The 14,592-nt window shown below is 52.7% G+C and overlaps 1 protein-coding gene across 7 annotated transcripts in view; it reads left to right on the plus strand.

The window, feature by feature from the left end:
* The first annotated feature begins 4,051 nt into the window (after window positions 1–4,051).
* The window catches only part of RNF44 (ring finger protein 44), a 34,710-nt gene continuing 24,169 nt past the window's right edge, over window positions 4,052–14,592 (plus strand). For 5 of the 7 annotated variants that reach the window (XR_007410195.1, XR_007410199.1, XR_007410198.1 and 2 more), the window contains exon 1: window positions 4,317–9,908. The gene's annotated coding sequence lies outside the window, so the exon portion shown is untranslated. Of the gene's footprint in view, window positions 4,160–4,316; window positions 9,909–9,959; window positions 10,696–14,592 lie in introns of those variants that run through there. The other 2 variants (XR_007410197.1, XR_007410196.1) reach the window with 2 other exon arrangements.

The raw sequence follows: 14,592 nt of genomic DNA on the forward strand, positions 1-14,592 counted from the left end.
ACAGCAAAGGGACCAGCCCAAGAACAGTCCCTTATGTCAGACACTCACCAGCCTTCAACCCTAGAAAGAATTTGGGACCCAAGAAACCAACTCCTCTCTAACCCCAGACCCCTGAGCTCCCTTCCAGGGCACACATTCCCCCTAAAGCACTCTTTCCAAGCAGCTGTTCCGTCATAGCTTACAAGCCTCTGGTGATGGGAGTTCACCTTCTCACATGGCCTCCACTCCATGACCCCAACTATACATGTTTCATTGAGTTGAGAGCTGCCCTGACCACTTCCATCAGGTCTACCTTCTGAGAGTACTAGATCCTGCTTCCTGTCTCTGCTGTGAGACCACTCCTCCAGAGCTTTCCCTCAGGCCCCTCCAACCATTCCCCACTACCACCCAGAGGTAGGCATAGCGGCCACGCAGACCCAGGTGCACATTCCAGCTCTGTCCCTTTCCTGGCTGTGTGACCTAAGGAAAGCCACTCTCTCTCTCTGAGCTTTAGGTTCCACATCAGGAAAATAAGGGAAAATAATCATGCGGCTGTTTCCTTTCAGTGAAGTTAGTGGAGTTCTGAGATGGAAAATAATGTCTCTGAGCCCTCTAGGAATGTGACTTGATGCCGCATGGCCTTCCTGGGCCGCCTCCCCGCCACTTCGGTGTTCATTCAACAGACAGAGATTGACACTTACTTTATGCCAGGCACTGTGCTTGGTGCTGGGCACTGGCAGGATTGGAGGGGACCAGGCCTTCCTGCCCCACAGAGGGATAATCTGTATGAGAGCAGAGTAGACTAGGTAGAGAAGGAAAAAGGGAAGCCCAGGCACAGGGAATAGTGTGTACAAAACCCCCTTCCAGAAAGAGCCTGACCCTTGGGGGAACTGAAAGACCAAGGCTGGAGCTCAGAGGCCATTTGTTCAGAAGATTGAGTTTCAAAATGATTGTACATTTATACAGTGGAATACTATTCCATGATTTAGAGACATCTCTGTGTTCATGGCAGTATCATTCACAGTAGCGGAGAGACATGGAAACAACCTAACTGTCCAGATGAATGGATAAAAAAGATGTGGGATACATACACAGTGGGATATTAATTCAGCCACTAAAAAAAAAAAAGGAACTCCTACCATTTGTGACAACATGGATGGACCTGGATGGCATCATGCTAATAAGCCAGACACACAAATACTGTATGGTGTCATTATATGTGGAATTTTTAAAATTTTTAATTCTATGTTTTTTAAGTAAATAATTTATTTGTGTGAGAGAGAGCATAAGTGAGAGGGGCAGGGGAAGAGGGAGAGAGAAAATCTCAAGCTGGCTCCATACCAAACACAGAACCTGACACAGGACTTGATCCTAGGAGCCTGAGATCACATCTTGAGCTGAAACCAAGAGTTGGACGCTTAACCAACTGAGCCACCCAGGTGCCCCTATATGCGGAATAAGCCCCTATATGTGGACTCTTAAAAAAAAAAAAAAAGCAATGAATATGTAGAAACAGATTGTAACATGGTGGTTGCCAGGGTGCCAGGGGCTGGGGCAGGAGGGAAATTGATGTTGGTCAATGGTACAAACTTTCACTTATTAGATGAATATGTTCAGGGGGGATTTAATGTACAGCATGTGACTACAGTTAACAATACTGTATCTTATTCTTGAAAGCTGCTATGAGAGTAGAGCTTTATTTAGGTTCTCTGTTAACAACAAAGTGGTAGGGGCAGCCCTGGTGGCTCAGCGGTTTAAGTGCCACTGACAGTCCAGGGCGTGAGCCTGCAGACCCAGAATCAAGTCCCACATCGGGCTCCCTGCATGGAGCCTGCCTCTCCCTCTGCCTGTGACTCTGCCTCTCTGTGTCTCTCATGAATAAATAAAGTCTTTAAAACAACAACAACAACAACAACAAAATGGTAATTATTGAGGGGAAGGATGCCACAACCAAGGTTATTGTGGTAACATTTTGCAACATATACATGTATCAAATCATCATATTGTACATGTTGAACTTATAATGTCATATATCAGATATATTTCAATAAAGCTGGGGCTGATGGTGGGAAGGATTGGACTTTAGATAGGATCTCAAAAATATGATGACCACTGAAATTAGGCTGTAAATACAGAGCCAGCCATTCCATCAATCTAAAGTTCTAAACACATATAACTAATCAATAGTGATGGGGTGATGGAAATAGGGAAACCTGGGTGGCTCAGTGGTTGAGCATCTGCCTTCAGCTCAGGGTGTGATCCTGGAGTCCGGGGATGGAGTCCCACATCGGGCTCCCTGCATGGAGCCTGCTTCTCCCTCTGCCTGTCTCTGCCTTCTCTCTCTCTCTGTCATGAATAGATAAATATTAAAAAAAAAAAATAGTGACAGAAATAGATGAATAGTTATGTCTGGAGGGAAATGACTTGGAGGGGGCAAGAGAACTTTCTGGGTTGATGAAAATGTTCCAGATCTTGATCAGAGTTTTAGTTATGTGGAGATACACATTTATGAAAAATTCACTAAACTATACACATAAGACTCGTGTATTTTACTGTATATCTGCAAACTATATCCTAAAATAGGCCTTAATGTAGATGCAGTTCTGATGAAGGGAAGGGGAAGGAAGAAACATGTTTGTTGAGAGATGAACCACATTAAGGCAGAAAGCAGGCTTCAGGTATCAGGAGTGAGTAGAAATCCCCAACTCTGCCACTTCTAGCAAAATCTCTTCACTAATGCCTCAGTTTTCAAATCTATAGAACAGGGATAATAATGATTTTCCCTTACTGAATTGTTAGACTTTAAAGAATAACAAGGTAATTTACATTAACCATTTAGAACATTGCTTCGCACATGGTAAAAGCTCAACAAACAGAAGCTTATTTTTATTTTTCAAGATTTTACTTATTTATTCATGAGAGACACAGAGGCAGAGACACAGGCAGAGGGAAGAGAAGCTGGCGCCATGCAAGGAGCCCAGCGCGGGACTCGATCCTAACCTGGGATCACCCCTGGGCAAAAGGCAAACGGTCAACTGCTGAGCCGCCCAGATGTCCCTATTTTATTTTTTTAAAGATTTTATTTATTCATGAGACACACAGAGGCGGAGACACAGGTAGAGGGAGAAGCATGCTCTCTGCGGGGAACCCTATGCGGGACTTGATCCCGGGACCTAGGATCAGGACCTGAGCCGAAGGCAGAAGCTCAACCACTGAGCCACCTAAGTGCCCCCCAAACGGAAGCTTTAAAAAATAAGTCGGCCTCCAGACAACTGGCAGAGGAGCCAGTCCCTGGGTTGAGAAAAGGCTGCCTCGCGGGGGCAGCCCCTGCGAGGGGAGGTCTGCAGGGACTACGACGTGACCCGGCGGCGCGGGGCAAGCTGGGAGTTGTAGTTCCCGCCAATCCGAGACGCCCACGGACGCCGAGCGAAGAGGATCCGCAACCAGGATCCCCTCTGGGAGTGGGGAATGCCCAGCACGAGCAGAGAGCGAACGAGCTCTGCTCCAGGCTGCCTCTAGCGATGGGCCAACGCGTCCTGTTGCCTCTGGAGTCTCCTAACCCCTCGAAAGAGGTGTCAACGCTCCCAGTTCGACGACCAGGAGACAGGCTCAGAGAAGGGGCCAAAGCCGGGAACCACGCTCCGCTGAGCCCAGTCTTTAGTTTGTCCACCGGCCCTGCCTCCTCGGTGCGAAGCCGGGGGAGGGGGACGGACTCTCTGGGAAGCGAAGGGTCTTTGAACGGCCACGGAGTCGCCTTGTGCTCCTGGTGCCACAGAGGAGACAGAGTCGGTCACTCGCCCAAGGTCACGCAGGCAGCAGCGCGCCGCGGGGACGCCAGACGCCGGGCGCTTTGCCCTTGCGCGCCCTCTGCCGCCGGAAGCCGAGGGGCGTGGCCCGCGGACGGTGGAGGCGCCGCAGAGGATTCGAATCCTTGAATCCGCCCCCCCCGCCCTCGCGCTTGGTGCAGTCCTGGTAGTTCCGCAGACGCACGGGAGCGGGGGTGAAGCTCCGCAGCCGGCGTAGGCGCGGGTGGCGAGGTCCGCGGACGGTTCCACTGCGCGGGGCCAGAGGGGGGGCCGCGGCGGGCGGCGCTCGGGCCGCAGCGGGACCGGGACCCCGGGCTGCAGCGGGAGCGACTCGCCGGCCGCCCGGTTGGGGTGGAGCCCAGCCGCGGCTCCAGGTAACGCCTGGCCCGGACCCTGCGCCGTGCGCCCCAGGCGCGAGGCCAGCGAGGACGGAACGATAGGGGGCGGCCGCGGGCCGACAGAGTAGCTCAGGAACTTCCAGCGAGGCCTCCGCCTGCGTCTGCAGTGCCGAGCTCGCTGCCCCGGGACGCGGAGCCAGAGGTGCTGCGCTCTTCAGTCGTTCCGCTAGGTCCAAGTGCCCCAGTTCGGGGACCCGCTCCCCACCCTGGGAACTACAAGTCCCAGAGTGTCTTGCGCCCCGCACGTGACCCGATCGACCCCCACCCCTGCCCTCCGACGGGTTCCGGCTTCAGCTGGGGCCCTGCGTTCAGGGACTGAGAGCTGAAGAGGCGCCGCGGTCCTTTGGCTCGTAACGTCGGTCCCAGACATTGCACCGGCGCCCCTTGTGCCAGCCGCTGGGGAGCCACAGCTCTCCGAGCCCTGCTTTGGAGCGGCTGCAGGTCCGGGGAACACCACTGCACCCCAGCGCCGTCGATACAACTTTTAGGATGCCGGAATGCCGGGGAGTCCAGAGACGGTCTGTGTCTTACCCGAGGTCACACAGATTCCGTTGCCTAAGGATCTGTACGCTCGAATCGGGCTGCTGCCGGGGGGTCAGGGCGGTGGTGTGGGCAGGATGGAGGCAAGAAGCCGGCCCTCAGGAGGACAGAAACAAGATGGAGGGAAAATGGGGAATTCGGTTGGACTCCTCTCCCTGGGTCTGCCAGGCGCCCGCTCTTATGCAGACCCTGCTTTTCATCTCTCGGTGATGTGATAGTACCTGCTCCCACCGTTGCAGACCCTGGGAGTTACAGTGGCCAGAGTTGCAGGGGGAAGGGAGTCGGAAAGGGGAGCCCTTCCAACACCGTACCCGCAAAGCTCACTCGCACATTCAAGAGCAGACCCAGACCCAGAAAGTTGGGCAGGTACCGCAAGAGATGCACACATAGTAAGAGCTACAGTTGACTCACTGAGGTAGACGTTGTCACCTCCGTTTTACACCTGACCAAACTGAGCCTCAAAAAGGTGGTGACTTCCTCAAAATCACAGAGCCAGTAAGAGGTAGAGCTGGGTTTCAGGCCCAGACAGGTTAGGCTCTCTAACCATCATTGTGTGCTTGTCCTCACTAGCCTATAGGAGGTAACAGTGGTGCAAACTAAGTGCTCAGTAAATATCATGTGTCACTAGTGTTATTGCCCTAATTTTACAGGTAAGACTAAAGTGGAGGGAAGCCAAATAACTGACCCAAGTCAGAACTAAAGTACCACTGACCTGAGCCCCAGGCCCTTGAACACCTTTATAGATGCCCCACCCTACCCCCTTATGCATAAACACAGTTCTTTCAGGCATGCCCTGAGAAAGGACTTGGCAGGGAGCCCATCAACCCCCACACTGGGATGTGAGGCTCTGGGCTCAGGTCTGCAATGCTCTGTGGTAGCTAGGAGGTCTGAGTCCTGAACTGGCTCTGCCAGGCTGTGCTGTGTCTCTGGGTGATCCCTCAGTCTGTATTCCGCAAGCTCCACCTGGGAAGGCTACTTAGCCTTGTGTCTGGAGGACAGTTTGAGGGGTCCTAGAAGAAAGGAGTAGGGTGCTTCCTGACCCTGAGGGAGGAATGGAGGCAGCCAGCAGTCCCAAGTTCTTGGGTAGAGCAGGGAGGGGGCAGGGCCCCAGCAGGAATCCATGATCTTAATCCCTATCCTGCCAAAGTGGAATCCCTCCCACCTGAAGAGGAGATTTGGGGATGGAAGCTGGAATGCAACATCCAGTGCTTTGCACTTGGAGGGACCAGGGTTTGAATCCTCTGCTGCTCATCCACCAGTCCTTGAGCCTCCGTGGTCTACTCTTGCCTTGGAATATCTGTCCTTTTGATTATTGAGCAACCCTTGGGGACTCTGTTTTGACATTTGTGACGCATGAACCAAACTTAATGTTAGATTAGAATGTGATACCTGGTTTGCCCATTGATTATTGAGTCATACCCCCTCATACATTTCCTCATCTTTAAAATACTGGCACCTAACTCTTAGGTCATTGGGAGGATCAGTGAGACGATCAGGAGTGGGCCTGCTTACACTCTGCAGGAGACCCTAGAGCCCTAATTTCTCCACAGAACCTCACTGCAGATGTGTGGATAAGAGTGAGCCACCCCCAACTGTGGCTTCCGGAGCCCACTGGGTCACACTTCTGGGATCTTAGGCAAGGAGAGGCACTTCCTGAACCACTTTCCTCATCTGTGAGATGAAAACAGAAGCTGTCTTCAAGTGGCAGGGGAGAAGTAGGGTGGAGTGATGAGAATGAGGCACACAGCAGGTGTGCAGGCCACATCACCACATTGGGATTCCAAAGCAAAAAAGACCTACTGGTAAACCTGAGGGGATTCACAGGAAAGCCCAGACTTCTGGCTTATCTTGAAAACCTGGGGAAATTGGGCCTCCTTCCCACTTGTTTCAGAGTGATTCTGCATGTGCCCAGGAAGGTTTTTCAGATCAGGAGATATGTTACTGGCCTCTGGCCCTGGGGGAACCCTGAGGGGCTGTGAGTATTTGCTCAAGGTCTCCCAGGGGAGTAAGCCAGAAGGTCATGCATGCGGAGGACAGGTCAGGGATTTCCTGGCCCTGTAGAATCAGAGGTGAGAGTCAAACTCAGAGCCTCTTCCTTAGGCATCTGCCATCCAGTGTGAGCCAGAGCCTGCTGGGAGGAGAGGGGGAGAACAGTCCCTTGGAGATAGTTTCTGCTGTCCCAATGCAGTGTGGTAATAGTCCTGCTGTGCATTAAGGAACTCAGAGCAGCTGACTGCCAGAAGACAGGTCAGGGAGGCTTTGAGGAGGCAGTCTTAGAGCTGAACCCCAAAGGCTGAGCAGAGTTTTGCCAGGGGTAATGGGTGGTAAGGATGTTTTAATTAGAGTTGTACAGTCAGAACTTTGGTGGCTTCGAAGTACATGACTTGATTGTGGCTGAAGACTTGCATTCTGAGGGTGTGTGAGTGGTAAGGTATTCTCACTGTGGCCTTGGGCAAGTACTTGATTCTTTAAGCCTCAGATGTCACACATAAAATGAGGCATTATTCCAGTGAAGGCTAGATGACAGTGCACTTAAAAATTCTGAATAAAAAAAAAAAATCTGAATCCCCTTAGACTAGACAGGAGTAATGGAGTAAGACATAAAGTGAAATGACTGTGGCAGGGCTCTGTACAAATTAGATGGTATGAAGTGAAGGTTGGGGTACGTCTAGGACTGAGTTAAGAGATGGGGAAGTTCAGTACAAGCTAGAGATCTCCGAGCTTCCTTTAAGAGGTAAGAGGGAACAGGGATCCCTGGGTGGTGCAGCGGTTCGGCGCCTGCCTTTGGCCCAGGGCGCGATCCTGGAGACCCGGGATCGAGTCCCACGTCGGGCTCCCGGTGCATGGAGCCTGCTTCTCCCTCTGCCTATGTCTCTGCCTCTCTCTCTCTCTCTGTGACTATCATAAAAAAAAAAAAAAAAGAGGTAAGAGGGAACAGAGCCCCAAAGGACAGAGAAGAGAAATAGGTTGGTAGAAAGGAAGAGAGAGTGCATCTCAGGCAGGCCATCCAGCTAAGCACAGGCAGGAAGGTGTCAGGCAGGGAAGGCCAGTGGGTGCACCATCATGGTTGTGGGAGAAGGACTGGGGAGAGGTGAGCCTGGAAGGCTGGGGGGAGCTTGTTAAGCACAGCTCCAGAGGCAGGCAGTAGGGAGCCGCTGCAGGTTCTGTCCCTACACAGGCAAGCAGGGGGTGGTCTTAACAACATAGCACCTTCCAACGAAGAGAAGATTTTCTAACTTCTTTTACAAGGTGGGAAAAATAAAAGGTCAGAAGTGAGAGCCAGTGAAAGGGGGTTGGCTAGAGAAAGGCATTACCCTGTACTTCCCCATTCGTTCTCATGCACACATAGTGTTTAACCCATGGATAGAGGTAGGCAGGTAACACCTGCAGTACTGCATCCTGAACTTGATCTCCTGTGCTTAGATATCTGCAAACTGCCCTTGGGTACCATCTGCAGTCATTGCATTGCTGGCTGCACACTCACCATGCAGTAACAGATTGTTGCTGGTCTAAACAACACTTGGATGAATATCTCTGCTCCCTAGACTTCTGGATTGTTTCCATTGGATACTTTTCCTGAAGGGGAACTTCTGACTTTAAGGGAACAGAAGTTTTTATGCCTTAGATTTAAAATGCTCATTCTTTTTAACAGTAAATTTCTTTAGAATTTTCTATAGGTTATATGGTATGGTTTTTTGTTTTTTTTTTCTCTCTCTCTCTCTTTTTTTTTAACCTTGATAGGTGTACTCTTTAACCCCTATCCCTTACTTCACCCATGCCTCCACCCAGATTGTACAGGGTATGGGTTGGTTGGTTTTGTTTTGTTTTAAGATTTATTTATCTTAGAGCTTGGAGGGGAGGGCAGATGAGAGTGTCTTAAGCAGACTCCATACTGAGCATGGACCCTGACGCAGGGCTCAATCTCACAACTCTTGAGATCAAGACCTGAGTTGAAACCAAGAGTTGGAGGCTTAACTGTGCCATCCAGGCACTCCGGTATAGGATTTTTTAAAAAGAGCAAATGTACACAAGCATATACAATAAAAAGTCTATCCAGTCCAGTTCTCCCTAAGGACAATTGTTAGTTTCCTGTATATCCTTCCAGAAATATTCTGTGCAGATACTGTATATACCCAGTTTTCAGAAAAATAGATACATATTACACTCTGTTCAGCAAATTGCTTTTTTTATTCTTAAATTTGGGGTTATGAAGTACACCAAAGCAGCACAGAAAATGACACCACACACACACACACACACACACCCTGTAGCCCTATACACAGGTTTAACAAATGTTATGTAACATTTTGCGCTGGCATCTTGTTTAAGGAAGTAACCCTATGTCAGTGCAGCCCCATGCAGAGGAGTCCAGTTTATTGAGTATATGCACACATTCTTTTCGGCCGTGCCCAGCTCTTGGATATTTAGAGTATTACTGACTTTTTTCCTTAAATAATCGATGCGGAGGTAATACTCCACTTTGTATGATGCTGGCCCAGTGTTAAGGCCAAGGAGAACGAAGCTCAGCTGTTCAGCCACACTTTCTAGCTGTGTGACCTAGGGTGAGTGACCCCTTTGATCCTCTTTACCCATCTGTAAAATGCAGTAATCCCTCCATCTCATCGCTGCTGGGAGGAGTACAGGAGTAGGTAACCGAAGACTTCATTAAGCTTAGTTCGCCAATACCCTTAAACAGGTTACCCTCCACAAGGGAGGCCAAGCTTTCCTGGCCACGCGCCGAGAGCTATTAGAGCGGCGGACAACTGCAGCTCGGGCTTAAAACTGTTCCCCGCCCCTTTCCCGGGCCACGCTGGGGGCGGGGCGGTTAAGTGTCTCTGTGACGTCAGCGCACGCAAGACCAATCCCCCTGCCTGGCAGGCGTTAGCTGCTTTGCATGGGCTGCCCGCTATTGGTTCGTTGGGCAACCCAGGCCCTCCCAGCTTTTTAAAGCTGCCGCGTAGTATAAACAAGGAGATGCACAGCGGCCAGGCCATGATGTCATCGCGGCGCGGTAGCTCTTGGGGCTGACGTCATCTCCGGGGAGGTTGCCGACCCAAGGCTGTTAGAGCCTTCCTAACCCAGTTGGGCTGGCTTAAGAGGCCGCTCCTGCCCCGTCGAAGGCCAGTCCCATTGCACTTCAGTGTCCCTGGCGGCGCCCCGTCCCCGAAGAGAAGACCATGACACAGTAAGTCCGGGTTGCGGCTCTCCTAGGGGAGCCCATTTCTCCGGCAGGGAAACTGAGCCTCAGAGGCGCGAGTGGTTCGCGAGTTTGCATAGCGAGTTCGAGTTGCAGCCGGTTGGCCTTGGCCACCCCGGGGTCTCCCATCTTTAGCTCAGGCCATGTGGCCCCGCCCCTTGCTTGTGATGACTGCGGTCACTTTAAGTGCGAAGGTGGGGGCAAGAAGGTTTTAAAAGAAAATCTGCCTTCCAAGATGGCTTCCCATTAGTCACGTGCCGAGTCGCGGGGAGTGATTGGCTCCCACAGCCCTCGCGGGGCGGAGCTCTTGGCAGGGCTGCCGCGGGCAGTGGCCCGCTACTGTTTGCCGGAACCTCCCGGCGCGTCCCCGCGAGTCCCCCTCCCGCCCGACGCGCGACCCCGCCGCTTCGAATGTTGTGAATCAAATGTGGGATTTGTTACATTCCGCTGCCGCCGCGGACAGTTCTTAAAGGGCCAGCCGCCTGCAGCTGCGCAAAACCCGGCTGCGTCCTGCGCCGCCTCCCGCTCCCGGAGGGCCTGGGCTGAGAGAGGCAGACCGCGCGTGGGCCTCGCGAGGCAGACGCCGGCGGACCGACAACAAAGAGAGGGCTCCGGAAGGAGCTGGACTGCCCCCGGACCGGGGGGTGGGGAGGGGAGCACATTGTTCCGCAGGGCGGGGGCTCTTAAAGGGTCCAGGCAGCCCCCCTCCCCACTGCCCAGCTTGGCCGTCCTAGATCGGGAACAAAGGAGCCAACGTGTGGCCTGGCGGCCGAAGGTGAGTAGGGGCCAGAGCTCCAACTCCCTATTTCCGCATCCTTGGAACTCCTGTCTCCCTCCCCTGGGACTGGGGGCTGTGATCCAGCTGGCTCCGCAGGGGTTAATCACGGGCGGTCTAGCGTGGGGACGGCGAGACCTCTAGAATCAGGGAGATCAAGGAGGTTCCCCCCAACCCCCCAAGCCCAGGTTGAGTCTCCCTTCTCCGGAGGCTCAGTGCTGCGGTTGGAGAGGAAGGAGCCGCCCCCTCCCCCTGCCGCCGCCACTTCCTTTGTTGTTGCTTTTGTCTCACGCCGAGCACATGGTCCGGGATCCTCGGCTCTTAAAGTCACAGCGCTCTGGCCCCAACGCCGCAGTCTGGACTCCCGCCCCCCCCCCCCCCCGCTTGTTCTTCCGAGTGCGGTACAAAGGAGTGAGAGGGGGACGTGGGGGTGTCTGCACCTCGGCCCCCTTCCCGGGGAGGGGTGGCCGACGAAGCTCCCCAGAGCCCCGCAACCTGAGCCTGGCCCGCGTTGAGGAGGGACTGGTCCCTCAGGAACACTGGTTTCCAACCCCTGCTAAGGTGACCACCTGGTTTCTTGCGTTTGTTTCTTCTGGCTTTATTTGGGCCTTCTAGGAAGGAGAGGTTTCCACCCCCATTTCACAGCTGTGAAAACTGAGGCTCACAGAAACGGAGAGATTTCCTTGACCAAGGTCACCTAGGGAGCCTGGGCTGACCAGGAACTACTAGTTCCGGGGCTGATGGTCCTGCCCTCAACTACCTCCAGGTAGCACGCTGGCCTACCCGGCAGTGGTGGCCTAGTCTGCCCTTTGTGGGGGTCGGGGCTTCTCATCCTGCCTGAATCTACTCAGGCTCTCAGGCAAACATACCCTTGGGGCAAATGACCGGGCAGGGGTTCCCTAGACTAAGACTGAGATAGTGGCATGGGGCACTGGAAGTAGGGAGTTGGCTGCCTCCTGGAAAAAGGGGTGGATGCAAAGTGTGGTGCCTGCTTCCAGGCAAGATTGGATTTAAGGATGGGACCCTGAAGACCCATTTACCCAGACCTCCTTGGAAGCACAGTACAGAGGACTATGGAAAGGCAGAGAAATTGGGGGTGGTCACCTTTGCAGTTTGACCTTGAGCAAGTTGCTTGCTCCAAGTCTGGGCCTCGTTAGCTTTTCCACAATAGGGTTAGTCATAAGTGCCTGAAACAGAAAACTCTCGATCCCCTTTGGGGACTGGAATTAGTTGGGATTAGGTGGTCATTGGGGTTGCTGATGCTAATGAGAGTCAGGGATTAGGGGAATCTGGGCCTAGGTGGCAGCCAGGCAGGACAAGTTCTGGCTTTGTGGGCTAGAGCAAGTTACTTCCTTTCTCTGGGTCTCAGTTTCCTCAACTGTGAAGTGGGTGTGTCCCTTCTGTGCAACCTCTGTTCTTACTACGACTTCCGAGAACCAGGGATCCCTCGGTTGCCAGCTCGGGTTTTCCCCTATGGGGGCATATTTCCCAACTTTCTCTTGCAGAGCTTGAAGTGGTACCTGACTTGTGTTTGTGGGGGCTAGAGTGGGGGTTCCGCATCCTTGGAATTCCTGTCTCCCTCCCCTGGGACTGGGGGCTGTGATCCAGCTGGCTCTGCAGGGGTTAATCACGGGCAGTGCTTAATGTCTAATGGTGATCACTCACACCCACGTTTTGTAAATCACCTCTGCCTTTGAGCAGTCTTTCCAGTCCACTGGGAGGTGGTTACTTGGCTATTCCCATTTTACAGGTGAAGAGGCTGAGGCTCAGAGAGGGGGAGTGATGTGCCCAGTCCTAAGTCTAGAGACTCTGGCCAGAATTGGGGTATCATGTGTTAAGAATGCAAGGGTTGACACTTTTCAACTTTGGCACCATCATCTATGGCTAGAAGCCCTTTGGTCTGCTGGTTTGGTTTCTCAGCTCCTTGCCACATCCCTTTCCTGAGGAATGGGTGTTTTTGAAGGGGCTGGCCAGAGCAGAATCCCTCGTGCCTGGGCCTCTGTGGCATCCTCACCCCCCAGACTTCAGCAAGGCAGCCTGGCACAGGAGGAGCCACTGAAGCCACTGCCTGGGTTGTGTCCCAGTGCACTCACAGCTCTAGCTGACAGACCTTAGACCTCAGTGTCCTTACTTCTGAGGGTTGCTGTGAGGACCCAAGGTGGCACTGAGAGGTATCATAGTTATTACTATTCAAATTCTGACCCTCAGTGTCCTTACTTCTGAGGGTTGCTGTGAGGACCCAAGGTGGCACTGAGAGGTATCATAGTTATTACTATTCAAATTCTTCATCAGCAGGACTATGGTCTCTCAGGATCTCTGAGGTTAGAGCAGTGGGGCCCAAATTTGGCAGTAGAAACTGCTGGGGATTTGGTAGAATATCTAGATGCCCCTGTTCTCCAGCCCTTCAAAGACTGTGACCCAGGTCTGGAGTGGCCTAGGAGTCTGTTGTTGGAGATATTTAGGGGTTTACTCTGAATCTTTCTTGGCCTTTGTTTGCTAGGCTGGATTGTCAGCAAGAATAGGAAGGCTGTGGGTGTACACATGTGCATAAGGATGTGTACCAGGGGTTACAAACCTAGTCACCTACGATGGGCAGGTAGTGAATGGGCCTGGGGTGGCCTGGAGGGAAAGCTCATGCTCCAATGAGGGGAACCAAGCAGAAATGAGGATCTAGTGGGACCACATTTTCTGCTTTTCTTTCCTCTCAACAAAAGGCCAGATTTTTATGTAATCTCCCAGTTTTTAATCATGGGCACCAACTTCACTGCTGCCAAACTGTGTGTGATTGGCTCTCAAGTGTACATTTATCACATAGGTGCTGGACACAAGCTGGTCACTGGGCCCTGCCTACTCTTCTGCCAAGTGCCAGAGGCCAAGTTAGAAGAAGTGTGAATTCCACTCTTACACTTCTGGCTGTGGCCAGCCAGGCACTGCCCTATTAAGTGAAGAGCTTCCCCTGCAGGCTGGTTTATGAGAGTTAGGGCCCAGGCTTGTAAAGCTGAGCACAGAGGAAGTCTTCTTGCCACTGTTGGCAGGAAGGAACAAGGTGTTGAGGGTACGGTACACTGGGTCCCTAGCTGTGTTAGTGGGCAGGTAGTACTCAAAGCTGGGTGTCATAGTTGCAGAAGGGGTGGACAGAGGAGGCCTCCCTGTGGCAGAAACAGCAAAGGGCTGGTCCTATTTGATACACCTTTCAGCTTTGCAGGACCTGACAGGTTCCAGAGTTTTCTCTGCCAGGACCTCATCCCAACCTCTGGAGTTAGTAAATGGTCCCCCCCCCCCAACAACTTATCCCACCTGGACCCCCAGCTCCTACCTGAGGGAAGAGACCCACCCCACCCCTGTCCCTCTCAGCTTCCTCCTTGAGGTTCTTGCTTCCCCTTTTTTCTCAGCAAGCCCCACTTGGGGGCTGTGTTAGGCCCCCAGAGCAAGGCCTGGCTGTATGCCAGACCTACCCATCCACCAGTGGCCGCTACCTTCATCCCCTCCTGTGAAGCTCTTATTCTGGAACCCTTCCTGCTGGCAGCAGAGTGCAGTAAGAGGCTGTGGCCAGCTCACCTCCCGCTTTGACACTTGGGCAAGTCCTTTCAATCTCTTTGAGCCTCAGTTTTCTCTTCTGTGAAAGGGAGCTAACATTGCCTTCCTTGAAGAGTAGATCAAGTCACGTGTGGATAGGTACTTATGGGAGCTTGTTATGAAAAGAAAGCAAATTGACTTGAATTGGGAGCCACCGAGGACAGGAACCGGCTTGGAACCTCTTACCTGGCAATAGTGCAAAGAGAAGGCTTAATTAGAATCCCCCCCCCTCCCCGGGGGGCAGCCCGGGTAGCTCAGCGGTTTAGTGCCGCTTTCAGCCCAGGGCCTGATCCTGGAGACTCAGGATCAAGTCCCACGTCA

This window comes from Canis lupus, chromosome 4 (genome assembly GCF_003254725.2).
Source record: "Canis lupus dingo isolate Sandy chromosome 4, ASM325472v2, whole genome shotgun sequence".
In the NCBI taxonomy this organism is placed as follows: domain Eukaryota; kingdom Metazoa; phylum Chordata; class Mammalia; order Carnivora; family Canidae; genus Canis; species Canis lupus.